The following is a 25,703-nucleotide window of genomic DNA, read 5'->3' on the forward strand; positions in this document are numbered from 1 at the left end:
CAGTCACTGATTTACACCCTGAGTTACCATCATCTTGTTCCTTTCTTGCTGCTTTCTGATATCTCTTGGCTTATGCTTCAGCTCTCTCCTGTCTCTCCTCTGGCAGCCTGCTTTCACGTCCAATCCCACCCAGCACAGAGGACCCTCAACTCAAACCACGCTGCTGCACAACCTAAAGGAGAAACAGTAATGCAGGACCCCTTCACAAACCCATTAGCTCCCTTTTCATCAAGGTGTAAATTCAGAGTAGGAGATGCATGGAGAGCAAAGCTGGATTACTGTTTCCTTTGCTTTCCAAAAGGACATGAGGATGCTGGCATGCTGCGTAACCTGCTGCCAGGCTCAGAGAAAGAAGCCCTTCTGAGCCCACGGATGCCATGTCTTGAAAGTTTATTGCGCTCTTCAGGCTTGTCCTTTCTTCAGTAGTCTGGGATGCATCTGCTGTGCTTGCAGCGGGAAACATAAATCAGGCAGGGGGAATGACTCTCTGTTTTCAGTGCAAGAGGCAGCAATGTGGGGGAAGTTTCTTTAAAGGTCAGCAGGAGTCATGCACTCTCAATGCTTTCCCCTAGTTTGGAGATTTCAAGGAAGAAAATTCAACAGCGAGCTATGGGATGGTTTTGGTTTTGCAGGATACGAGGTCAGTGCGTTATGACCTTGTTCTGAGCAGAGAAGGAGCTGATGCGGTGTGAGATCCCGGGGACAGCATTATGCAGAGCAAGCGTAGGTGAAGAAATATGAAATGTAGAGTATCCTGTGACTCTTTACAGGCATGCTGTACACACAGTTATTTTCTTTAAGACTGGGTTGAGAAATTAATCTTTTAAAGAGAAGTTTGATAGCAGGGTAGTGGGGGAGTGTTTGTTTTCTCTCTGCTCATTTTTCCCCCCCACGCACAGTTTTGCTTTTCCATCCTTTCCTCCAGAAAATACTGCTGTAATCATTGCAGAGATGCTGCAAGTGCTCTGCTTAGCTCCCATTTTTTGTGTCTAAAACTTGAAAAATTAGCAGTGCTTGGAGTTTATCCCAGCCAGTTCAACTACTTCTAGTTTTCACTGGTGATATTAAATTACACATATGTTGCTAGTGAAAATAATTTCAGTATATAAATAATTTCGGTATATAAAGTGTATAAATAACATGTTAGAGAGCATTATTTTTTTTTGGTGGTGTACTTTTCAGCTAAGTTGAACACCAGACTTCACATTTATTTGTAAAGTAGGTAGAGAAGACTTGTCCTCTGTGAGCTGCAGAGTTGCAGAGATGGTTGAGTGTTATCTAATTCATAATAAAAGTAATGGATTTTTTTTTCCATGTTGGTGTATGAACCACAATAGTAGCATATGCCATCTCTACACTAGCAAATAAAAACATGTGCTTATCTCACCAGAATATTTATATACATATATTTTGATAGGAAATGGGCCCTAAGTTAACTAACCAGTTAGTAAACTATTTTTGCGCTGTGCTGCCAAAATATTCTTTTAAATAGACTCCAGCAGCTTGTTGTGGTTTGCTGAATTTGTTTATGTGGGTCAGTATGGCCTAATTTTTCCCGTGGAAGCTCTTCTCCAATTATAACCGTGAATCATTTTAGGTGAATGTGACAATTCATGAATTGTTCCATAGCTATAAATATCGAACATTTATAAAATACACCTTAACCTCCAAACATTTACTGCTATAATTACCACCGAATACCGCGGTAAGCTGGGAGCAACTGTTGCTAGTGAAGAATGACGTATTTTATCAGAAAGGTGAGTGAGAACACGGCTGAGATGCTCACCGTGCCCAGAGAGGACTTTGGCAGGGATAAGATGAAAAAAATGGAAAGCTGTGCTCCTGCACACACAGGAGCGGAGACGGGGTTGTGCTTGGTGCTGGGAGGTCCTGGGCTCGGGGCGCACACTGAGCCCCAGGGACACAGCCCAGAGCGGGGGTTGCGGTTGCTGCCACCGGGGCTTGCTTTGAGCACTGCGGAGGGCACGTCCCCTGGCTGTCCTCCCACCTGTCCTTGCTGGTGGCACCTGCTAGGATGCAGAGGGGTGGTCTCCCATGCTGGAGAAATGCGATGTCCTTTGCCTGCAAGGCAGACTGCCTAGTGCGAGCTGTTTGCCAGTCAATAGGTATGGCGTACCCTAACTTTAAGAAATGCCTTTTACATTATTACCTAAAACTTACCATATGCTTTATTAAAATTCTGCAGGTTCAGTGAGATATCTAATAGGAAATATTATCACAGATTGGACTGTTTCAGTGCTGGAATTATTTTTTACATTCATGAACAGCTCTTCCAATGGCGTATTGGATCTCCCACAGAGATCGGTATTCAGACAGCTTACTGTTTTCTGGGCACAAGCGTTTATGTCTATTTGCCACTCAAACAATCTTTAATCATGATTTTGGAGCTTAGATTTTGGTTCTGCTCCCCATGAATGAATACCACTAGTGTGATTCTGCTTTTGCACTTCCTTGAATTTGGCTGCTATGGGGATGGGAATGGCTGCAGTGTGAGTTAGCAGCTTCAAAACGTGTTTCATTATTTCAGCACCTCCACAGCTCTATGCTTTCTATCATCCACCACACCTGAGGACTGCAAACCTCCTCCCTGCTGCTGCTCGTGTTGGTCCCACTGCAGGAGGGGAATACACATTTGTGTGGCACATTGCAGTAGGGTACCAGGAATAGCCTTGTGGGGCTGCGAAAGAGCCATCAGGGCTAGATTTCGAGATTTCCCTTCTTCTCGTGTAGCCTGAATCTCTGTACACAGCACTGAGGTGCAGACATACTCCAGCGATAACCGGGTTGTATTGCTCTAGGAAAAATTCTTCTTGTGTGCGCTGTATTCCTTCATCTTGCTGGGAATCACTGGGAGACTGGGGCAGGGGCCAATGTCGCGGACTGTTCCCCTGGATATCCGTCCAACCCTTTTTCTTCCTTACCTCAGATATATCTCTCCCACACTTCTCCTATAGCCTTTGTTTCCCTGCTCGTTCATGTTTCTGATGCCAAAAATCTAAAGCCGGACCCCCAGTAGTATTGACCTCCTTGTGCCTGTCTCTGTTTCTAAATAGCAGGGGGGAGAATTTCTATCAGAATCAGAAAGTACATGGGTTGAAGACATCCATAGCCCTGTGTGAGCTGGATTGCAAACAGCTCAGCTCCTTAAAAATTCGGTTGCTTTTACTGTGGTGAATACAGCAAACTCTTCTTGTTTTCCAGAGCATCTCTCAAACATGCGTGCACTCAGCCATGCAGACAGGCCACAGCCTGAGCTCTCAAGCTGGGACTGTGAGCTGAGGTCCCCAGGAGCTGGAGGAGCCTGGATCCAGTGTGGCATTGGTGCCTCTGTCCATCTGTCCAAGGTGCAGCAGGAGGGAGGCGGTGCAGCAACGAGGAGGGGAGCTGACCTCTCTTCTCAGCTCCCGACAGGACCGCGGTGGTGAGCCCCGCCACTGTGTGCAGACGAAAGCAGCACAGTAAAAGAACTACAGCTGTGCTCTGAGGAGTAAAAACAAGGTGAGTCTGCAGAAGCTGCCTTTGGCTTTTTGGAAACAAAAGCCACAATGTTAAGAGGCTCCAGGAATCTGAGCAGTTCCTCAGAGCATTAGGTTTAGACAGGGAATAGTCATCAGCATCATCTATTTTTTGTGCTAAGTATTATGAGTGTTCATCTGATGAAATGCTAAATGAGCTATGCCATGACACTGCTGGAAAAATTTCACTACGTGGAAGAAGTGCTGGGTGCTCATTTACCACACACAAAAATGCAAAATTTGTCAGAACAGTGACTCTCTTCAGCAGCTCTAATATTTGAAAGGAACATCAAGATTGGTGCCGTGATAGGGGGACAAACATAAGTTTGTGAACTGGTGGTGAATGGAAAGGGAAGGAAAAGGGTATGAGAAGATAGAAGACAACACCAGGATGGCAATGAATTGGGTAGAAGAGATGCTTTACAAGTCATGAAATAGGAAGATAGGAGAGCAGGTCAAGGTCTGCAGGCTGTCTGGGAAGCTGTTGTGGTTTAACCCCAGCCAGCAACTAAGCCCATACAGCCGCTCGCCACCTGCCTCAGGTGGGATGGGGGAGAGAATGGGAAGGGTAAAAGAGAGAAAAGATGTGGGCTGAGATAAAGACAGTTTAATAGGTAAAGCAAAAGCTGCACACACAAGCGAAGCAAAACAAGGAATTCATCCACCACTTCCCGTTGGCAGGCAGGTGTTCGGCCGCCTCCAGGAAAGCAGGGCTCCATCACGCTAAGTAATGGTTACTTGGGAAGACAACTCCAAACGTCCCCTCGCTTCCTCCTTATTCCCCCAGCTGTATGTGCTGAGCATGACAGCATATGGTCTGGAATATCCCTTTGGTCAGCTGGTGTCAGCTGTCCTGGCTGTGTCTTCCCCCAGCTTCTTGTGCCCCCCCAGCCTGCTCGCTGGTTGGGTGGGGTGAGAAGCAGAAAAGGCCCTGACTCTGTGTGAGCCCTGCTCAGCAGTAACGAAAACATCTCGGCATTATCAGCGCCGTTTTCAGCACAAACCCAAAACACAGCCCCATACCAGGTACTATGAAGAAAATTAACTCTATCCCAGCCAAAACCAGCACAGAAGCCCTCTTTGAGGGGGGAAGCAGGAATGCCATTCATCTCTTGGGTGTACTGTGGGTCCCTGTTCCTTCGGGGGAACAACAGTCATGGACGTGATTGTGAGGGGACAAAATCATGGACGTGAAGTGGGTCATTAATCAGCTGTTGAGGTAGTTCTGGAAACAAAGTTGATGAGCTGCAAGGTTAGACTTCTAGAGGGATGGCAAGATTGTGCTGGTGCCCAGATCATAGAGGGACTAAAGCAAGGAGGGAGCTGCATCCAAATATCAGTGTGCTTATAGGTGCACTTAGTAATACTGCTGGAGCTACATTCAGTCATGCCTGGACTGAATTTCCTGGCACTGTGGAAGGTGTCCGATACACGGAAAGAAAGCAACGGCTTGGGAAAGCAGACTAAAAATTATCGTTGGGAGCATAGCCCAAATCATGGCCTGGCCCTGCTTTTGGTGAACTCCCAGGGAGAGCTTATGCTTACTTGGGAGCAGGTTTAACCCCAGCTCCCAGGACAGGACTTGCCTGCCAATGTACAGGGACAGCCCAAGCTATAGCAGGATCCTGGCGAGCAGAAGATGCTCTGCACCTTCTCCAGCACAAGGCTCTGGCAAGTAATATAGCAAAGCCCAATGGTAGCACGCCTATGGATTTCATATGGAATTCATGCAGCTTTAACAGGCTTCTGCACAGAGAAAACATCCTGCATTTGGCAGGATAATAGCTGAATTGCTCAAGGTCCAATTACAATCAAATCTTGCTAATCTGTGCCCATAACTGGAGACTCAGTGAGAATGACAAAACTTTAGCAAGTTATGGAGTAAGTGGTACACACATTTTAAGAAGTGTGGCTAATGCATTACAGAATTCATTATCACCTCACAAACTTCTTCACACTCTGGAAAAGGATGAATGCTCTTAATTCATTTATTTTGACAAGGTTTGTTTCTTAAACATCTTTTGTTATAGCTGATAAGTTTGTACTGTCAAAAAAAAGAAGTAATGAATTGTAATTAAGGAGACATTATAATAGCCCCTTCTTAGCAAGTCTGTGCCATTTTTTGCGGGTACAGACCATGGCAGGTGTGGGTAGAAGCAAATGTGTGGCACTTCATTCTGCTCCCAAATCCACTGACATAGCCAGTGCCTGGCAAGTCCTTTCTGCAAAACAGCAATACCAGTGACTCCATTTGTCTTCCTGTTGGGGAACTGTTGCTTTTTTTAAAAACAAACAAACAAATGATTTCTCATTTGGCATAATATCTTTAGGAAAAAAACCCTCAAGTTAAAAGGGAATCTTTTCTATCATGAGGAGGGTATCTCTGGCACTCTGAGAACATGCTGCATGGAAGAAGTTTGACTGAATGTTTGTTACTGTTCTTAAAATCTTATGGGTTTGTTCACTGCTAACATATTGCATCTCATTGAATAAGAAACACAGTTTGGTGGAAAACAGATCAGATTTGCAGGTCAGAGGCTTTGCAAAAATAGGATTTGAACCTAAGTGCAGCAACCTTGAGGCAAGGCTGCCCTTCCTTGAATGCCAGATGTGCAATGAGAGTAATTACCATCACCCGAGCTGGCGCTCTGATTCGGACAGCGAGCAAGGCAAAGGTCAATTCATGGCATGAATCTTCATGCTGATACCTGGGCCGCCCCAGGCTGCAGACAGGCAGTTTTCTTTCTTGCCAGTAGCGCAGTGGTTGCAGATACCTGTATCTGCCTGTGTACCACTTGTAAATCTATAATTAATTACCATAGGTTAAACAGACTGAGGAAATAACTGGAGTCTTTTTGAGGAAATGTAATTGTCAATATAGCAAGACCCCTGAATTACAGATTCAGCAATGATTGCTATTACAGAGATGGTGTTAGACGAGTATCATTTTGTCAATTAACCTTTTACAATTCATAGTTTATTATAGCCTAGAACAATCCATTTTTAAAGACTTTTCTTTTTTTTTTTTTTTAAACACGGCTCTTGCTGCTTTAAACACTTACTACCTGCTCTTTAGCCTTTGAACATAGACTGTTATACTTGCTTAGCATAATGTATAACCCTAGGTCACAAAGCTAAAGCAAACCCTTTTAATTTATGGAGGATTTCATTTTAGCTGAATATTTTGAAGAATTTCCTAACTTTCTGATGGCACATCAGGCTGACCAAGGATACAAATGTATCTGTGTTCCCAGGTCCAACCACTTTACCCTATCATAATTTAAGCTTTAATTTCATGACCTACAGTGGCCTGGGTACTTAGCAAAAGAAAAAAGCATTCTTAGTCAAGACTGTGTAATAGAGAATTCTTCTGCTACAGCAGATAAGATGACAATGACAAAGTAATTACCATAAAAATTATTATTTTCTAAAAATACTCTGCTTTATACAAAAATCTCTACTGTAGGAAAGGAAACAGACAGTAGTTTTGATGAAAAACACTTGGAAAAATGGCGATAGGGTTTCTTTGCTATACAAATACAGTTATTTTTCTGCTAGAAATAGTGTTGCTGTAGCTGCAATGGTAGAACAGTAGGAGAGAGGCAAAGTTTGCAGGAGAGGTAATACTTTTTATTAGAACAATAGATATAGTTGAAAAAAAACAGAAACACTTTCTGCGGCTTTGTGTGTCTGAAAGTTTTCCCTTTTTTTTCCCCCCAACTATACCAGCTGGTCTAATAAGGGGTATTCTCTCTGCCTGCTAAGCTTGCTATTTTTGTATATAGCCATTTCTGTATATTTGATTTTTCCACTAAGAGGACAAAGAATTCTACAATTCTTAAAACTGGTATAATTTGGTAAAAATTAACTCTGCAATACTAAAAAAATTTAAAATGCTTCCTTAAAATGCTGAGAACATGGGATTGGCTTTGTGTTTTAGAGAGAATAATTGCAACTCATGAAGGAACTACACACATACAATAAAATGTGGTCAACTCTTCCTTTCCGTAGCTTTGAAGCAGCAGTAATCTAACAAAGCACCTTGCTCTTGCTGTGCTGACAATGAGTCCAGTGTACAAAAAAGAAATTAAACAAAAAAAGACATTTTAATTTCAAGGTTCACTGGAAAAATCATGAAAAAAAAAAGTCAATGTTTACCAAAGAGAAAGACGAACTCTGAAGGGAAATTAAAAAAATGTATTTACAAGATTCAAAGAGAATTTTATAAATAACAGGACAATAAAAAAGGAAATAAAATATTTGGCCCTCTTAACTCTAAATATGCAGGTAATATTCCCAATAAATCTACCACATGAAATGACCTTAAGGAATCATCCAATTATATTTTTACCAAGAAATTATTAGGAAAAGCAAAAAAAGCCTCAAATCAAAAAACCCATCTGTGATAGTATTAATGACTGAGGCTGGATCAGGCATTGCCCTTCGCCTCCTGCCTCTCATTGCTCCCTGCTCCCAGTGACGCCGAGGCTGTGGCCTCTCCTGCTCTCTCCCCTACAAGCTCTCCGCCTGCTCCTCCATCACTGGTGCGCCAGCAGCTCGTGGACGAGTGTTTGGGGTGGTTACCTCTCCACTGCACAGCCGCATCACCCCAGAGCTCGGAGGAGGCTACGAAACCTCCCCAAGTTGCCCGCAGGACATGCAGAGCTCCTGCGCAGCTCCGTGCCCCGGGAGTGGTGGCCCTGGACCCACGCAGCGTCTCTGCACACGTACATGGTTATGACATCAGGACGTGCTCGAGTCCCTCAGCTCAGAGCTCCCCGGTACTCGTGCTGCACCGTTGGCCACGTCTGAGCTAGACAGTGCCTCGAGCACGGCTGTGTGGGCTGCAGCCACCCCCACCGCAGCAAGGACGAGGTCCTCCGCAGCACGCAGCCCCATCCATGCTCGCCCACCTTCCCCTCAAGGTGGCCAACTCTGCTGGAGGCCTGGCATGGTGCCCACGCACAACGAGCCGCGGCAGAGCGTGGCACCGCCTGATGGGTAACCATCCAGGGCTGGCTTTGCCGTTATGCCACTCTGGCTGCGACTGCACAGCTACTGTACGTGTAGCCTGTAGAGAGAGCTACAGATTCAGCTATGCATCAGGCGCAGCCCCACCGTCACTCTCCTTCGACCTAACAACAACTGGTAGAACTGAACGGCTTTCGGATTTGAAGTTTCATCTAAATTAACACCCTTGTTCCCTTCTGTGTGTTCCAGGAGCCTGGGTGTGAGTGGTGGGAGGGCGGTGGGAGATGAAGGCAAGCAGAGGGAGGATAGCAGCGGCTGCGGCCGTGCATCCCCTTGCTTCTGTGGAGGGCAGCGTGCGAGGCTGGCCACAGAGCACTGGTGTCCTCTGTGCTGTCCTGCACCCCAACGACGCCTGTGAACACAGCCCAAGCCTGCACACTATGCGGGACTGGCTAATTAACTGCAAATGGTTTTTAATTAGCTCCCCCAGACACATGGTCTTCTCGAGTGGGTAACACAGGGATGAGCAGGATCAGCGCGGTGAGAAGTGCTGGGGTAGTGCCTTCCCTACCGGCACCTGCCTCCCGAGGCTGCTCTCCTCTGGGATTAAATTGATTTTCACAAGCTCTAGCATTCTGGATCAGACCCGATCTCTCTACCAGGTCTGTAATGCCTTTCTCCCTATTAGTTTTCTGATATTCAGCTATCGGAGCTTTCTGTAAGGATGTTTAGGTTTCATATGTACTTTGTCTGACATCTAAAACACTTTATAAACTTTATCCATTTAATTCTCCTATACTGTGCCATGTGCTGTAGTAGCATTACCTTCACTTTACCGATAAGGAGATTTACATTCACGCAAAGCCAGGCTGGAATTGGGGTAAGGACCGGGCTCAGAGCTCCAGATGTGATGATAACGGGCTGCCTGCTTACAGCAGTAGCTTGTACAGCTCTATCTCTCCCCAGCATGACACTGCAGGTCAGGCCATGGATTTCCTTCTTAGAGGCACCTTTTTGTTTCAGATTGGGCTAAACCTAGCTGAATGTGTGAGGTTGTACAGGCCCTAACTAAAGGCTACCCTTTATTTCAGATAGTAGAGCAGGAGGTAAGCTTCTTTAGGAAACCAAAGCGGCTCCAAACTGAAAAGGAGGCACGTATCCTCACCTGCAACAACTGTATGTGTAAAATCATTCAGAAATGTGAACTAGGGGGTTTGCTAGGTGCCTGTGCACAGTGATGCGTGAGAGAGAGAGAAAAGAAGAGGAAGCACAACGGCTCGGGGAGGGAACAGTGCAAAGTGCTGCCCCCTAAATGTTCCCATGACTACGGCCCTGAGGAAAGTGGCAGGGACAGAGTTTTTGGGCTAACTGCTGACCTGTGGTAAAGGAGTGTAAGAAAGACCCCATCTCTGGTGTTTAGGTAGGTAAATGGGACTGCATCCTGAACCAAAAAAACCCAAAACACTTCATTTGATCTTCCTAACTAAAATAACCCAAACTTCGGGAGTTGTTGTTGTGTTCCCCCCCCCCCCCCCCTCCCCCCCCGGCTAATTGCACGTGTCAGAAGGGATCACAATATTTAATTTGCAGCCATTAAGTTGGACTGCCTGATCATCATCAAAAACATTTACAAACTGTGGGTTGACCTAAGCACATAACTATGCTGCGCTAGCCTCAGCCCTCCAGAGCATGCACTGATGCTCTTGGGTTTGGAAATTATGTTGGTGCTGCTTGGCTGGTTTGCATCTTACTCCAGAAAGGTTTTAAAGAACTCAGCTCCTGAGATAGACAGAAATTTAATGATTTAAGTGAAGCAGTGTCTTGTCAGCTACGGAGTTGTTTCAGGGTCTGTAAATCTGATCAAATGCACTGAATACGGTTAAGGCTGGATTCACAACTCTGGGAGGAGAAAACAGCACTTACTGGACAAGAGGATTTTATACCCAATAATTAGGCTAAATGAAGCTGTTACACAGAATGGTGGCAAAGAGCCATGTTTTTCTGGCATGCTGTAACATCACATAATACATGAATGTGGTGTATGCAGTAGGTGCTGCTTTCTCTTTCCAAAATTTTTATTACAGCCCCAACCACTGACACTTCATTCTCTGCCAATTCCTCTGCTTCCTTCTCTCGTGCTGGCAAAAATATAGTGGGACACCTAAAGCTGTAGGCCTTGGCAGGATCATGTGAATATGCTGAACACATACATGCTGATTAATTCATTGCCTTAGCAACTGAAAAGTCTCAGATTATTCTTCCTTGTTTATTGGCCCTTTCAGAGCTAATGCGAACAGTAAAGATTATCCACAGGCAAAATACAGCATCCATTAACTGCTTGCACCTGCAAGGGCCAAAAAACTCCTTTGATCCCAAAAGATTACCTGTTCCACAGAAGTCAGATACATGTTCTTTAAAACGCCAACCCGATAGCCGCACATACATGTACAGACCATACATGCTACCCAACTAAATTTTCCATGGTGCCACCAGTGGCGATGTAAAACCTTTTCCCTTTGCTTTGTGGGTGTACAGATTATTTCTCAATGCGCAAGGGAGGAGGGAATCTCGCTTTTGGAAAAAGGTCTGCAGACGGAGCCCTTGATGGTGCAATGTCACCTTGGTTTCTTCTCAGAAAACTCATAGATCTGTAGAGAAAGTGATGTCCAGGGTGTTACGGTAAGCAGGACATTTGGGTGCTGATCTGTGCGTATTAAACATTAACAGCAGCCTCACAAATCCCATACCATTTGTAATGTGGCAGTTGCAGCTTGGTAACACGTGGCCCCATGCAGCACTGGCCCAGTGGCTGGCCAGTGCATGGCGTCCCTCCAGCCTTGGCTGCGGCACTGCCGAGAGAAGGCGGTGCGGAACAGCACCGTGCTTGCGTGGAAGTGGCTAATGAGGGAAATACAGATGGACTCGCTGGGTATTGGGCAAACAGCGCAAAAGGAGCTGGCTCATTAGATGGGGATGTCTCAGTTCAAGAGAAAACATTATGTTCATGTTTCATTTTTTTTATTAGCTTTCATAGCGCTCAGTAAAAAACCCCTGTTGACTCCGTCCTTACTACCCAATGAATATGTTGCTTCAAATTCCAAGGATGACAATATCTCCAGTTCTGCAGTCATGGACCATAGCAGCTATAGACCACTTCATATTCTTTTAGAAATTCTCCCTGGTTTTGATGCTAGAGCAACCCACTGCCTCCCATTTGGGTGGTTTTGTTACTGAGGGCATCAAAGAGAAGTAACCAGACTGCCTGCTTCTCCTGGCTGTCCTCCCCGTACGTCCAAAGGTTGTCACAAGTGCATCTCCACATGCATGAGTCCTAACAAAAGTCCTGTCCATTTCTTCTGGAAGACTTTCCAGAAGGTCTCCTTTCCTCTGATGAGCTGTGGTTGTGGGCTTCTGGTGCAGCTGCCCCCCTGTCCCCAAACACATTGCATAGTGCCTTAAGACTCTGAAAATGCACAGGAGAAAAAGCACTCCCCACTTTTTGCCCTGGAATCTTTTGATGCCTGTGACAGGTCCTGCAGCCTTTTGGGGGGAGACTGCACCAGCAAAGGGTCCCGTCTCTCCCAGAAAGGATGGGAAGGTCCCAGTGCTTATGCCGCTTTCTCTACGGGACCTACAACAATTTCACCACCTCTGAAGTACCTGCTTCTCTATTTTTCTATTTCTATGCAAACACAAGCAACCCATTGTTAAACTGAGCTTAGAAACATCTAAGTGCTGTCAGGAGGAATCTACATTTGCTTCAAGGAAACTAGGTGACTCATCCCTGTGTTCCTTCTACAGCTGCACGGAGTGAAGTCAAATCCCCCCATGGCTGGGATGAAGCCAACTCGCAGCCATCCTTCTATGAATAAGCCCAACACAAATGCCTACAGATGTTTCACAGACTGAACTCAGAAATGTGCTCATTGACACAGGGCCACCATATATTAAAGGTGTTGAAGTACAGGTTGTGTAAGCCTGAGGGAATGTACAGAATTAATGAAAGAAATGCTGCATAGTCTGGGATTCATAGACCACAACATGAAATAATATCTGGATTTCTTCACACATATTTTTCTTCATGTCTGTGAAAACCATGATTCTGTATATCCTAATAAATAACTAACAGTCCCCTGACCCTGGCGAGGCAATTCCCTACTAGGAGATTTTCTTTAAATTTGCAACTGTTGGCTATTAGAAATGGTTTGAGGGTATTGATTTTGAAAGCAGCATTTTTTCCTACATACTACTTCCATTGCCCTTCTTGAAAGATGCACCATTTGATGTGAGTTTTTGCAAAAAAAAAAAAAAAAAAGAATATTTGGGTTCTGGGCTGTGGCTTTTTCTGAAAAGATTGTAATACATACTGATGCTCAGAGCCCACTGTGGTTGTATTAATTGATATCCAGAGGTGAGCTAGTGTTCTACCATAAACAAGTCCTCTTCCTGCAAGAAGCATGGAATAATAAGAGAGGCTGTTGGCAGAGTGCCAGGTAAAATGTTGCCATGGGCTCAAGGGCTCTCCCTTTCCCTAGAGCTCTTTTTGGAAACAAGGAAATGACTATCAAATAAAAACATATTTACTTGACGCAAACAGCAGTGAAAAGACCGATGTTTGCAAATGCCTCCTGTTTCCAGACACAGTACAAACAACAAATTACTACCTCTGATAGACTGGTTTCCACCAAATACATTTTAACCTTTTTTCAATGGTTAGTTTATGGGAAGGGGGAAAAGCCAATGCTTTAGAAGCTCTCCTCAGCCAGAAAAAGGTGAAGAATTAACGCTATTTCAAGTCCACGCTCTTTAGGCAGAACTCTGATATCAGTAGTTAGTTAATCTTTTGGTCTCCGCCTGTTGGTGGGAGATCACATTCGTTTTGTCTTTTGCCTGGTTTGCTTGAACAGCACAGAAAACCTAGCTCAAATGCTTATTTTGGTCAAGCAGCACTTCAGAAAATTACTGATGCTGCATTTGAAAGCCCTGCTTACTTTACAGGAACGGGGTGGGGAATACTTAAAACTCAGTGATATGAAACTAACTAGATATATTTGAAATATTGATTACATATATCTTCTGAAATAGGGTAATGGGATACTCCTGGATGCTATATGCATGTTTATACATCTCTGAAATGTTTGATTAATGTGCACCTAATCTTTCTTTCTACTAATAGACCATCATATTTCTTACTAAGAAATGAATTATTCGACCACTGGTACAAGTGGCTGAGAGAAGACCATTTATAATGCTGCATCTTCAGCTAGTGTTTCTTCAGCAAGTAATCCTTGACCTGGAAAGCTGTTTCACTGAAAATGACTAATTTTGCCAATTTTATTTTTTGCTTTGAATATGTTTTTATGGTGGCAGTCTAATCTATCCTAAAAGACTTACTTTATACTTTACAATATTGGTAAAACATAAATAGAAAAATAGACAAAAGGAAAACCTTCATGAAGCAAAACTTCAACTCCATTTGCAGAGATGTTATCCCAGAGCTTTGAATTTGGAAGTGCAAAATGAAGTATTGGCAAGCAGAAAGAAAACAAACAAACAAATGAACAAACAAAAACCACCAAAAAAAACCCCAGTATTGACTAACCCTTTTCTTTGTTCATAAAATATATTGTCATTCTACACTGGCTTTGATTTTGCTTTCCATTTTTCTTTTAAGATTACCTCACATTTGACTATTTTCATCATTTTCTATATCACTTGTTTTGAGGAACACTACTTTTCATATCTCTCAAAATTGCTTAGTTAAGAGATTCAACAAGTCACGGGTAGTGATAACAACAGTTTTCTCTGCCAGCCTCATCTGTATCAACCCCAATCTTGCCATTTATATGCTATAACCAGCACTTCTCCATGAAATAATTTTCAAAATTACAGTGCTAAACTTTAGGGAACAGGGGTATTCACCATGCATGTTTGCACACTTGGTCGCAAGCTCAGCTGAGAACACTGAACATTACGCTGGCAAACCATGACAACCTATAGTTTTGGGACTGGGTCAATTTTGTAGAAAAGCTGCTGAGGGTTAGTTTGATCCTTGGCAACTTCTGTAAGAGTAATTGAGCATTTGCATAAGTATTTTCAAGAGGTCAATAAAGATCAATAGACAATGTAATCCTGTATCACTAATGTAAAAGTCTGAGCACACTGAGTTTGTATCGTGGCCCTGAAGACAAGTCCTAGTGTCCAAATTCTCCTTCCAACCAGCAACTAAGAAGTGGTAGTTTGGAATTTCCATCCATGTTAATGAATTGCACAGACTTCAGCCTGCCCCGCATCTGACATTCAGAGCCTTTTAGAGAGTATCTAGTTGTCACTCAAAAGCAGGAGCATTTTAAAATGTAGGCCTTTTCTTGAAAATAGAAAACACCCACTGAAACCGCCTATCAGTAAAATCCAGCCTTGCATTTTAGCATGACTTCAGCTTTGGTCTAAGCCTTTTCTGCACTAGTCTTTTCCAGGAATGACATTCACAAGAAGTAGCAGTAGGTTATGTGGCATGTGTTGGCTTTGACATGGAGCTTTTTCGATCCATTTTATGGAGTAAAGTTCTTCCTATTGTGTCAACACTGACTTTTGTAAAGCAGAGAAGGGGGACTTTAAATGAGGGTCTCCTCCTACCCCTGCCTCCAGCTCTCTTCAGACCTTGGACCTCCCAAGGGCTTTTGGGAGGGGGAAGGAAAAGAAAGTTTACCATGACTGGAGAAAGCAATTGGTGTGATCAGTCTCTCAATAAGATATCTACTAGGAGCCCTGTTAAAAGGAAAATGGAGTTGGGGGCAGGCAGGGTGGGAGAGAATGTTTTCAGAAACCAGCTATGTAGGAAGAGCAAAGGATTATGCAGAGCTGGAGCAGGTGAGCTAATGGCCTCCTGCCCCGCTCCATTCTTTCTCCTCTTCTTCTTTCTTCTTCTTTCTTCTTCTTCCTCCTCCTCCTTCCCTGCTATTATCTGGGCAGGTGAGAGGGCATCTCTGGTCATGAAAAAGGTCAAGGCAAGAGTTAGGGTTAGTCTTTTAAAGACATGATTTCATAATTCAACAAGCTATTTCTAAGCTGAGAGAGTTGGGAAGGAGCAGCTGTACATGCCCAGGGAGTAAGTACCTGTCTCAGGGGCTAATATTGGTACTTTTTAGCTGTGGAAGTACTGCAGTTAGCTATGTGTGCTTACCAAATGAAAGGCAAAACAGTCTTCTAATTGGATTTAAAAATGTATGGGTGTAGTTTGTTTTTATTCTCAAAAGCTTCTGTTGAAACAGAAAAATATCTTTTTTGATAAGTGAGAAGTGTCCACTTTCTTACCCTTTAAAAAACATTGCCATCTAAGCCTGTCTGAGAATGTGGGGTAAATCTCTGCTCTGTATTTTGAGCTATCTTGCTCATTCTTGGGAGGAATGCATAAGGAGCTAGAGGAGCTCTGAGTACTTCCAGTGAAGCTGATTCTGCACTGGTAACCTATGGTCCTGCTGGTGTTTGCAAAGGAATGAGAGATAAGCTTTGCTTGTGGACGATGACATAAGAAAAGGTTTCTAGAGGTTTTTGGCCTTCTCTATTTTGAAAGAGGCCTATATTTTTTTACAATGAAAAAAAAAAAAAAAGCAGTTCTCCTCTTGTTATTTAAGAGGGATACTTCATAGTGAGCTCCTAAGCTTTTTTATCAAGCTCAGTACTAAAAGAAAGGAAAAAGAAGCATTGAGCATAGCACGTGAATAGCACAGGAAGCTTTGAAAAAATTGGCTATTACAGGAAATCTTATCATAAAGTACATCTCTGTTAAAAACAAAAAGAAGCAAAAATGATCTCTTTTCCTCTTTTGCTATGTTACTGCTAAGCTCTGGTTTGTCTGGGAGAGGCAACTTCTCAGGTGCAGCTCCTGCTCTCTGAGGTGATGTTAAAGCCTACTGGCAGTGGGACCGTGGGGTGTTGGGCAGGTCCCCTCCAAGCACTTCTTGGCCTTAGCTGGGTACTTGGGTCCTGATGCTCAAAGAGAATAAATGCCATGGAGCAGGAAGCCTTGTCCTGAAAGCCCCAGCTCCTCCAGTCTTGTTAGATCTGTTCCTCTCCCCCCTGGGCTGGTGCCCAGCCCTGAGCAAGACCCTCCTGCCTCTGCAGCGACCGGCCTCCTTGCCAGGGTGCGAGGTGTTGTCAGCATGTGCTTCAGGATGGCACAATGAGCTGCTAATTAATGGGAGGTGAAGGCAGCTGCTGAGGAAGTGCCTGATTAATCTATATCAGAGCAAAAGAGGACGTATGAAGCCTCTGTAAATTGAACACAACTTTAGGAAAGCATGCTACTCTTCAGGCTTGTTTGTGAGACAACAGCTCTTGACATCCAGCAAAGTTGAAGGAAAACCTGGAAAAACAATGAGAAGCTTTTGAGTGAACAGTTCAGACACAAGAGGCAGAGAAATGTACATACTTTCAGTTTTCCTCCTTGCTTAATTGCTTGCAACTTTTCTTTTTCCAGGCTGTGATTCATCTGTTCATATTCTCTTGAGAGAAAGCCCCGGTACCACAGCTGGGCTTTGGCTCTGAGCAGGAGCAAGTGCTGGTGCTGCTGATCTGTGCTTACATACCCAAGGGCTGCGGGGGACAGTAGTCCCAGCCGGTGACCCTGGTCCAGGGAAATGTGATGGCGTGGGGGCAGCAGGCAAACCTGCAAGATGGAGCACAACACCTGCCACTAGTGCAGAGTAATAGGCACCTTCCCACAGAGATGAGCTTTATTTCCCTGGAAATAACAGATTGCCACCATTTTTCACTTCTATAGATTCTTTTTCTCTTGCGCCCATATTGATCTGTTCCACTTGGTTTGGTTTTAGAAATAACTTTTTTATGCATGCAGCTTATCACCCTCAGATCCCTGCTTGTCACTCTTCAGCAGCCAAGGAAGGGTGGGCCAGGGCAGCGGCCCAGCATGTGAGGTGGGCACCTACCCTCCTGGTAGTTACACAGGCACTCAGACTGATGCTGTTGGAAACACTCCACAGAGAGCAAACAAATAAAGCTTGTGAAGGCACAGTTATGCTGAGAATAATGAATATCAGCTATTCCAGAGGGAAAACTTAGCTGGGTACTTAGGTGTCTGACAGCTAAATGATCTTAATTTTCTTTAATTAACTTCTGATACCTTCCCTTCCTCTCCAGTGTGGCTACCAGCAGAAAGGAGATGAGGGGACCCTGTGAGATACCCTACAAAAAGCTATGTGTAAAGCCTTCACATGTCACAAATCAAGTTTTTTGTCCCCTGCCCCCTCAGGTAGAAGTTGTTTCAAATGACAGTGAAACATTAGAAGTAGGGAAAGATAGAGGTTTGGGTTTGGTTTTTTTTCCCCCTTCCTTACTGGTTTCTGAAAAGTGTGGTTTATAAGCTGTCAATCATTTCCAATGATCTCAGTCCGGTGTTTATTCAAAAACCATGTTCGGTGTAGCTGGAAGTGTTGTTACTAACTGATGAGCAAGTCTGAATGCTGAGAATGAGAAATGATTGACATTCTTTAAGGTAAAGAGGGAGACTCTTCATCCAGCAGAAGCTGCCACTGCAACAGATGCTGTTATAGCTTCTGACACTGATCGTGATGAGTGGTGTGTAACGTCAGTAAAAGATGAGAGGCTACAACAACAAAGTGAAAAGGAAGCCTCTGAACACGAATCCCATGGCACCCAGGTAGCAGTTAATAGCCATGACTTTCCTGGCTAGAAATATGACTTTAAAAGGTCAGGCATATATTGGTTAACTTATCACCTATCCAGTAAATAAGCACAAGAGCTTGCTAATTAGTGATCTATTGTTATTTGACTCTGGGTTAACTATTTTTTAAAATTTTGGTTCCTTTTTCCCATGGCTTTTGGCAAATACGTTGCCTGGTTCCCTTTTTTATTTCAGCTTTTCCTTTCGGTTAAATACAGTAGATGTTTACAGAGAATAATTCATAGCAGAGCTACACATGGTCCTGAATACTGTGATGTACTCAGGGGTGATACTGCATTTTGGGCATCTTGCTAGGAATATCAAACATCAAGTTTCCACGTGCAGTTATAAACTTTCTCCCTAAGCAGGAGCATTTTTAGGTTTAATACTCGCTCCCTCACTTTGCTACAGAAAATCCCTTGCCAGGTGTATTGAAGCAGCGTGAGTCTGGTGCAAGGCTCCCAGGGAGAAGTCTGGGAGCTGTGCAGAGTTAGGCCACGACTCCCAGCCTCAAGGAAATCTCTCCTGAGCAAGCGGCCTTGAGTTACCATGGATGAGGGCCCTTTTGGGGAACAGTGTTTCACTGAACTCCAAAATTGCTGATCAAGTTCATTTTAGATGACAAAAAACCCCAAACAAACAGCACCAAAAGGTGTATGAACCTTTTTTTTCCTTTTCTCTCTTTCTGGTGAGATGTTCAGCTTTAAGCCATGATCTTACTCTTGTCCTCCCAGCTTTCATCTTGCAAGTGTAATTAGTGTCTTTAAATTGTTCTGTAAGTTGTATAAATATTTCCACTGCTGCAATGTGTAAATCAGTCTCTTGCATACATAAGTAGTAAAATTTGATTGCTTATATTCATGTAGCCTCTTGACATGTGCGCATGTGATAAGAGTGAAGTGAGTGGAGATCCAGGGGTGAAAAGTGAAACGCAACCCCTTGTCAGCCTACAAAACTGCAGCTGCGTGCCTATCCCCAACATGGGGATGTGATCCTGGCTGCTGTGCTGAGGATGTGTTGCTCTGTTTGTTGCCTCTGGTGAGCTGGGGATAACCCACCCGCCACCCCCATGGGTCCCACCGGTCACCAGTGGGAACCAGGCAGCACAGCCTACGAGGCCCCACCCTGCCCACCTCACTGGGCAGAGCCCACTGCCTTCACTGGGGCTTGACTGGTGGCCAAGCACCTGGAGGTGCTGCTCTGGAGTGAACTCCAGCATTCACCCCGGCTCCCAGTGAGGAAATGCCACAAGGTAGAGCAGCGCCACCTCCGCTCCTTTCTAATCCTTCTTTTCACATTCCTTTGTGCTTCAACTTCTTTAACTGCTGAACTTACTGTTGTATGGTGGGGTAGCTATAATTCAGTTTTCTTTAAATGCAAGAATTCTCAGTGTTGTCCATTTGGGGATAGTGTGTTCAACAATGCAATATTTCTTCAAAAAAGTACTTTCTCTCACATGGAGAATTTCACATGTGTTTCTCCAGAAGCTACAGCAAATCTAGTCTCAGGGTACATGTTTTCATGTGTTCAGAATTTAAAAAAAACCACACTAACGTACTTCTTCCTTATTTTTCTCTTTCCCTGCTTGGCTTCCTTCGGGTCTCTGTGGCATATATGCCCACACCCAGGGCATGCCGGGGATCCAGATACATTGTGAAGGGCTGGATTACTGATTCCCACTCTCTTCTTTTGTTATACTGCCCCATGGAAATAGCTATGGAGCTAGATGCTAGGGTCTGGGTATGTTTTAAGTGGTAACTTCTGTGTTAGTCATGCTTAATATCTGTAATCATTCTACAGTTTTCCTCTTGCAATAGTGTAGAGGGTTTGTTGCAGTGAGATGATTCAGAGACCATGTGTAGGCACAGATGCCCTGAATGGCCACAAGCAAGCCAAGCAACGAAATTTATTTTCTCCCCCCCCCCCATTTTGGGGTGTTTGCCTTATGAGGTAGGTAATCTTAGCATTCTGCACCCCAAGGACCATGCTGTGATTTGTAAAGCATCTTCACCTGGATGGTAGGAATTGCTGCAAGGAGACTGTCACAAAGTTACCAGTCTGCTAGTGGATGTGTTGGCCAGCCCCATGTTTTGCATGCCATTAACTTTGAATTCTGAAAGCTGCCTGCTGCATCGTGCCTGGAGGTTACAGTTATTTTAGCCCATAAATTCCAGATTCCTTCCAGCCTTCTGCACTAAGGCTGACATTGTACCTTCTCCTCCCCTGCAGGAGGCAGTGGTAGTATCTTTGTTATTTGTTTGTGAAACACAGACAAAGACAAATCTAACTTTTTGGAAGGCCTCTTGCAGAAGCCTGGTAAGACATCATTGGTCTCCTGCTAGATGTGACCACCTCCAGGTGCTGTATCTTTCTGGAGTTTCTGTTGCTTTCTGCACACCAAACAAGGCTTCCCTTTTCCTCCAGCCTTCCCCTTAGGAATCATCCCTAGTTCAAAGATCCCTCTGTAGGACCATGGGCCTTCAAAGGAGACCCTTCCTTTGTACAGCAGCTTTGACAGAAATGAACCTCAGAGGTCTAACTGCCAGATAAAAGTAGAGTGCATTAACCCCCACAATTGCTCTAATGAAGTCAGGGTGAAGTTGTGAAGTCTGGGTCACAACTAATGGATGAGCCATTAACACCTCTCAGGCATAACAGCACTTAAAAATATCAAACAGAAAATGCATTTAGTGACTTTCAGGTGTAGAACTGGTCACGGTGTTTTGAGAGCAAGCGGTCATGAAAAGATTGCAATTTCACTGCCTTTCCCCCACTCTGCTTCCTGCTTTCCACATATTTACATTCAATTCTATGGTCAATTCTACTCTGGAAGATTTTTGCCATCATGAAGCTGCCAGGTAACTTTTTTGTTTAAGTGCTTAACGCTTCAAGAACTTGGGTTGATCCAGAAACTTTATTTCAAAACTCTAGCTCTGATCAGCAGTTCTGTACTGGCAGGTATTTTTTGCTGGCATATTCACTGAATTTATATCAGAAAGGTCTGAGGTCCTAATCTATCAGGAAGGATTTCCTAGATTACCTACCTAGGATGAGGTATTTTTTTCCTCCAACGCCAAGGGACTGGATTAAGACCAGTTGCTTTCCACAGTGAAGCTGAGTGCAGTGAGTGGACAGGGAGGGGGAGCTTGTCCCAGCAGAGAGTCAGATTTGTAGCCGAGATGATGCTGTTGAACAATGGAGGATGTTTCAGAGGATAGCAGGCTCTTTTGGGCAGGGGTTTGCCTTCTTGGACTGGGATGCAAGCTCCAAAGTGCTTTTGTGCAGGTGAGCACCTAGGGGAAAAAAAGGCTCTCCAAAATTTCTTCTCGCAGGATCTATTACAGAAGGCCTAGCCATGCTGCTTGCCTTGCCCTGGGCCTTTGGCACTGACTGCAGCCCGGATTGTGTTCTCCATAAAACAAAGCTGTTGCGTGCTCCCCCCCCCCCCCCAGTAAAAAGTTGCTTGAGCTGCAGCTGGCCTGTGTGCAAACCTCCGGTGTTCCCATGGCTGAGCCTCTGCAGTGCTTGCACAACCCACGTGTGGGGAGAGGCTTGACCACGCATGCTTGGGGTCTCCCATGGTCTCCTGAGCTGCTGCTGCTTAGGGTGCTGCTGCTGCATTGGTCCTCCCTGTGATCCTGTGCTCGGCCCTCCCGGCCACTGTTCTCTTGCTAGCCTCTGCGATGCTTTTGTCCCAGGCACTCCAGAAATACATTTTTATTGCACTTGCGAAACACTTCCAAGCTGTGGTTGAGTGCATGTCTTGCATCTATGGCCTTGTTGCAGCTCTGAATTAACTGTACCTGCCTGGGAGAGGAGGTGGTTCATTGAGGAAAGCTGGAGGGGCAGAAAGCCGGCATGGGAGAAGGCTGGGAAACTGCAAGCATCCATGCAGCTGCATCAGACCCTGCCCCTTGAGCATGCACTCAGTTTGGACAATTGTACAAGGCTGTAAATTAGAAATTCCTTTTTAACTCTGCTGTGCTATGACAAACTGTGTTGCAGGCATGTTTAAGCTTTCACCTGCATGTGAAGAAACTCTGTTCTCCAGCTGTGACCAGCCTGTTGCAGATAGTCTTATGCAAAGCCCCTGTGAAACCCGGCTTTGCTGCGCTAGCGTCTCCTGGTGCCACAGATGGAAGAAATGTTTGCACAAAATGCTCTCTGCTGCTCCCTCAGCACACTGGAGCATACAGGTGGGATTATGGAGTCGTAAAGGAAAGATGTATGTTTTAATTTCCTGTGAGCAGTTTGTTAGTCTATAAAATTGAAATACTGAATTGTTATTTAAGCCTTCTTTGTATCATTGTTTTCATACTGAGCAAACACTGCATACTAAATTTACAAGGTGGGACAAGAACAGAGTCACTAGCATTCCTGTTAAAACCCTGCACAGTGAGAAGGTATAGCTTGTGTCTAATTCTCCACTTCTGTGTCAGATTCGTACCACCATCTACATTCAGAAGAAGGAGCTGCTACCGTAAAGCTGCAAAGCCTTTAGGCTCTCTGATGAATCCTTAGGGTATAATTTAAGGAAACAGGGTCATGTGTTGGACACCGTCTTGCACGATGGTGTCATTATCTCTTATGTATTAGCAGACTACTAATGCTGACATCTAATTAGCACCAAGAAACTGATTAACTCTCAATAGGGTCAAGAGAAAGAAGAAAAATAGATCTCAGGCAAGCAATTAGGTAATTTATTTAATAAATTAAAATACTCGTGATTATAAGCTCACTCTGGCAATTTTTTTCTGTACTGCACAGCTGATGGCAGAAACAATGATAAAATTCAAATAGTAAATGTAACACCATGTTAACGGCAGCATAATCAAAACATAGAACACAAAAAAACCCCACTTGAGCTTTCTCTAATAGACAATTTATCATCCAAAATGGATGCATTTATTAAGGGAAAAGTTGTATTCAAATACCAGTAAAATAAATGGAGTCTGTTCAGATTTCTTATTCTTGTGATAGGGTTGTTCCACACTGTGGAAGCCAAGTACATAAAAGATGCTTCAATACACACTTGTTACATGGCAGACATTTATGTTTATTGTGTACCTCTTGCAAATTAATCTGAATGCTCAGAAATGGCAAATAAATATTGACCTGGCAACAGTCACCATCTTTTTGTATGTCACCCTTGCCATTTTCTTTTTCTTTTTTTTTTTTTTTTAATAAGGCAAAAAATTTTTTTCTTTCTGTGACAATGAAATGAATAATGCTCCTACCTATGCTACTGGGCAGTGCATTTGACCTGCAGAACCTGATGTTTACTGCCCTCACTTTAATGCCCCAAAAGGGTTTGGCTTTTCACACAGTAGTACTCCAGAGCTTTCTAATAGACAAGTTGCCCAGACTCCCTTCTTGCATGCTCAGTTTAAAGCATTTCTTAATTGGGTTCATTTAAATGCTAATTTTATTGAATGCAGACTCCTCTAAATCACTGAGGTGAGTTCTCGCCAGACTCCTTCAGTAATAATAATATTTCAAAAGGTTTGAAGTTCAGATTAGTTTTGGACAAGCACTGGAAGGTCTGTTTGCATGACCAGCATTGACTGCAAACCATGAGGCTTCTCACACCTTACTTTCCTCTGGCTTCCTGTGCAAGCTGTCCTCTTCCCTGCTGCAGGTTCAGCTCCTTTGTCTACTACTTTGAACCCCCTTCCTGGCATTTAAAGACCACCTTTTATTTAAAATTAAAAAAATCTCCCCCTGATGTGTATATATACTACAAGGAAAACCCCAGATCCCTGTTAACTAGAACTATGTAGCCCTTCACAGCCATTTTTTACAGTTCACAAGCAAAACTTTTTGGCATGAGACCTGCATTTTAGTGCACAGCTGACGGCACTGTGTAGTTACCCGGTATATGTCACAAATGCTCCACAGCAGGCTGTGCTGGAGACTTACAAAAGTGTGGTTTTCTGTTCAAATTAGAAGGTAAGGCCTGTGATGCCTGCAGTAAGAGGGTCTGCTGGGGGGAGCAACTGATAGCACGCACTCCCCCCTTGCTTTTCCTTCCTGGGCTCTAGCCATGTGAAGTGTGGGTTCTGCTCTTGCTCGAAACCAGAGAGCTCCCCCAGCTTTTTTTCAAAGGTACCTTTAGAAGATGAAAAGTATCTTCAGACGTTTTCCAAGGCTCAGGATTAGTTTGGAGCTGGCAGTGACAGGCTTGGAAGGAGCTTCTGGTTTCTTCCCAACTTGCTCCAGTTGCAGTGAGGACAGTGGCTGGGGAGGGACCCGGTGGGGTCCTGCTTGTTCCCCCCCACGAGCAGCCCTCTTCCTGCCCCTGAACGCGCTCACCCTGGCTGCCAGTGTCACCACATCCACATCCGCACCAGGGGTGGTCCTGGCTGTCAGTCAAAGGGTCTCAGGGGCAGCGAAATGCCTGGGGCGAGTGAGGTTGAGTCACTGCTGCGCTCCCAGTAGTGCTGGTCCTCCAAGAAATGGTCTGGTCAGTCCCTGGAAGCAGCAGCACTCTCTGACTGCCTCCGGCAGGCCCAGAGTTAATTCAGGGCTAACATAACTATCACTCAATCTAACAACCAATGCAACAAAGGTTGTTTAAAAGAATAGGAAAATAACCTCTCAAAATGTTTTTCTTCTTTTGGTATTTTCCTCTTGTTATTAAATCTATCGAGGATGAGGTAGAGTATGTAGTATGGAGCAGTGAGAAAGTCATCATTGGTACCTAGTCTTAAACAGTTGATTTTTATATTTTTTTTAGTGTCTTGAAAAAGTTGTCATAAACACCAACAAATGCAAAGCAGCTTTCAAGATGACTTTTTGTTATAGGCATATTCCTGAACTATTCATCTGTGTTAAATGCATTTTGCCTTGAATCATATGTCATGTTGCCAGAAAAGAGTTGTTTCCATGCCAACTCATTTGCAACATGGGGGAAAAAAAATCAAAGCTACAAACATCTGCAAGATGTCAGTACTGATATAAGCCGCTTGCAATGAAAAACACAGAACTGCAGGAGGGTTTGCCAAATAGGCACTATATATAGGGTAGAATGTCATAAACTAATCGCCCAACAGTGTATTTCCATTCCTTTTTTGGTTGTATTCTTGATCTAATCTCTTCGCCAGAAAAGGCTTGCAGCAAAAGGAGCATCAGTGTCATCCACGTGCATTTCTCTTGTAAACCAGGAATTACTTGGATTTTTATTTTTTATTTTTTTGACTGAAGCCTCCACAAAAGCCACTTAATTTAAAACACATAAGAACTTGTACAATAAACTTTCCATACTATTTCCTTTCAATCCTCTCAGCTGTGGGGTCTTCTTTTATAAAGATCCTATTCATCAGCAAGATTAATGAGACCTGGTGTCTGAAACTGTGGATTCCATTTCACAGCTACTATTTCCTCCGCATTCTTCCCCCCACCCCTTCTTTATTTTTTTGAGAAAAGTAGATTGTTCATTTATTACCTAAGTATTATGAAATGTTGGAGGCTGAGGCTCTGAAGCCTGAGCAGTT

General features: G+C 44.0%; 1 protein-coding gene across 1 annotated transcript in view; it reads left to right on the forward strand.

Annotated features, from left to right (window-relative positions):
* RWDD3 (RWD domain containing 3) overlaps positions 1-25,703 on the forward strand; it is a 372,006-nt gene that overhangs the window by 309,232 nt on the left and 37,071 nt on the right. The gene's annotated exons all lie outside the window — the stretch shown is intronic.

The sequence above is a fragment of the Accipiter gentilis genome, chromosome 8, assembly GCF_929443795.1.
Source record: "Accipiter gentilis chromosome 8, bAccGen1.1, whole genome shotgun sequence".
NCBI classification, from domain to species: Eukaryota; Metazoa; Chordata; class Aves; order Accipitriformes; family Accipitridae; genus Astur; species Astur gentilis.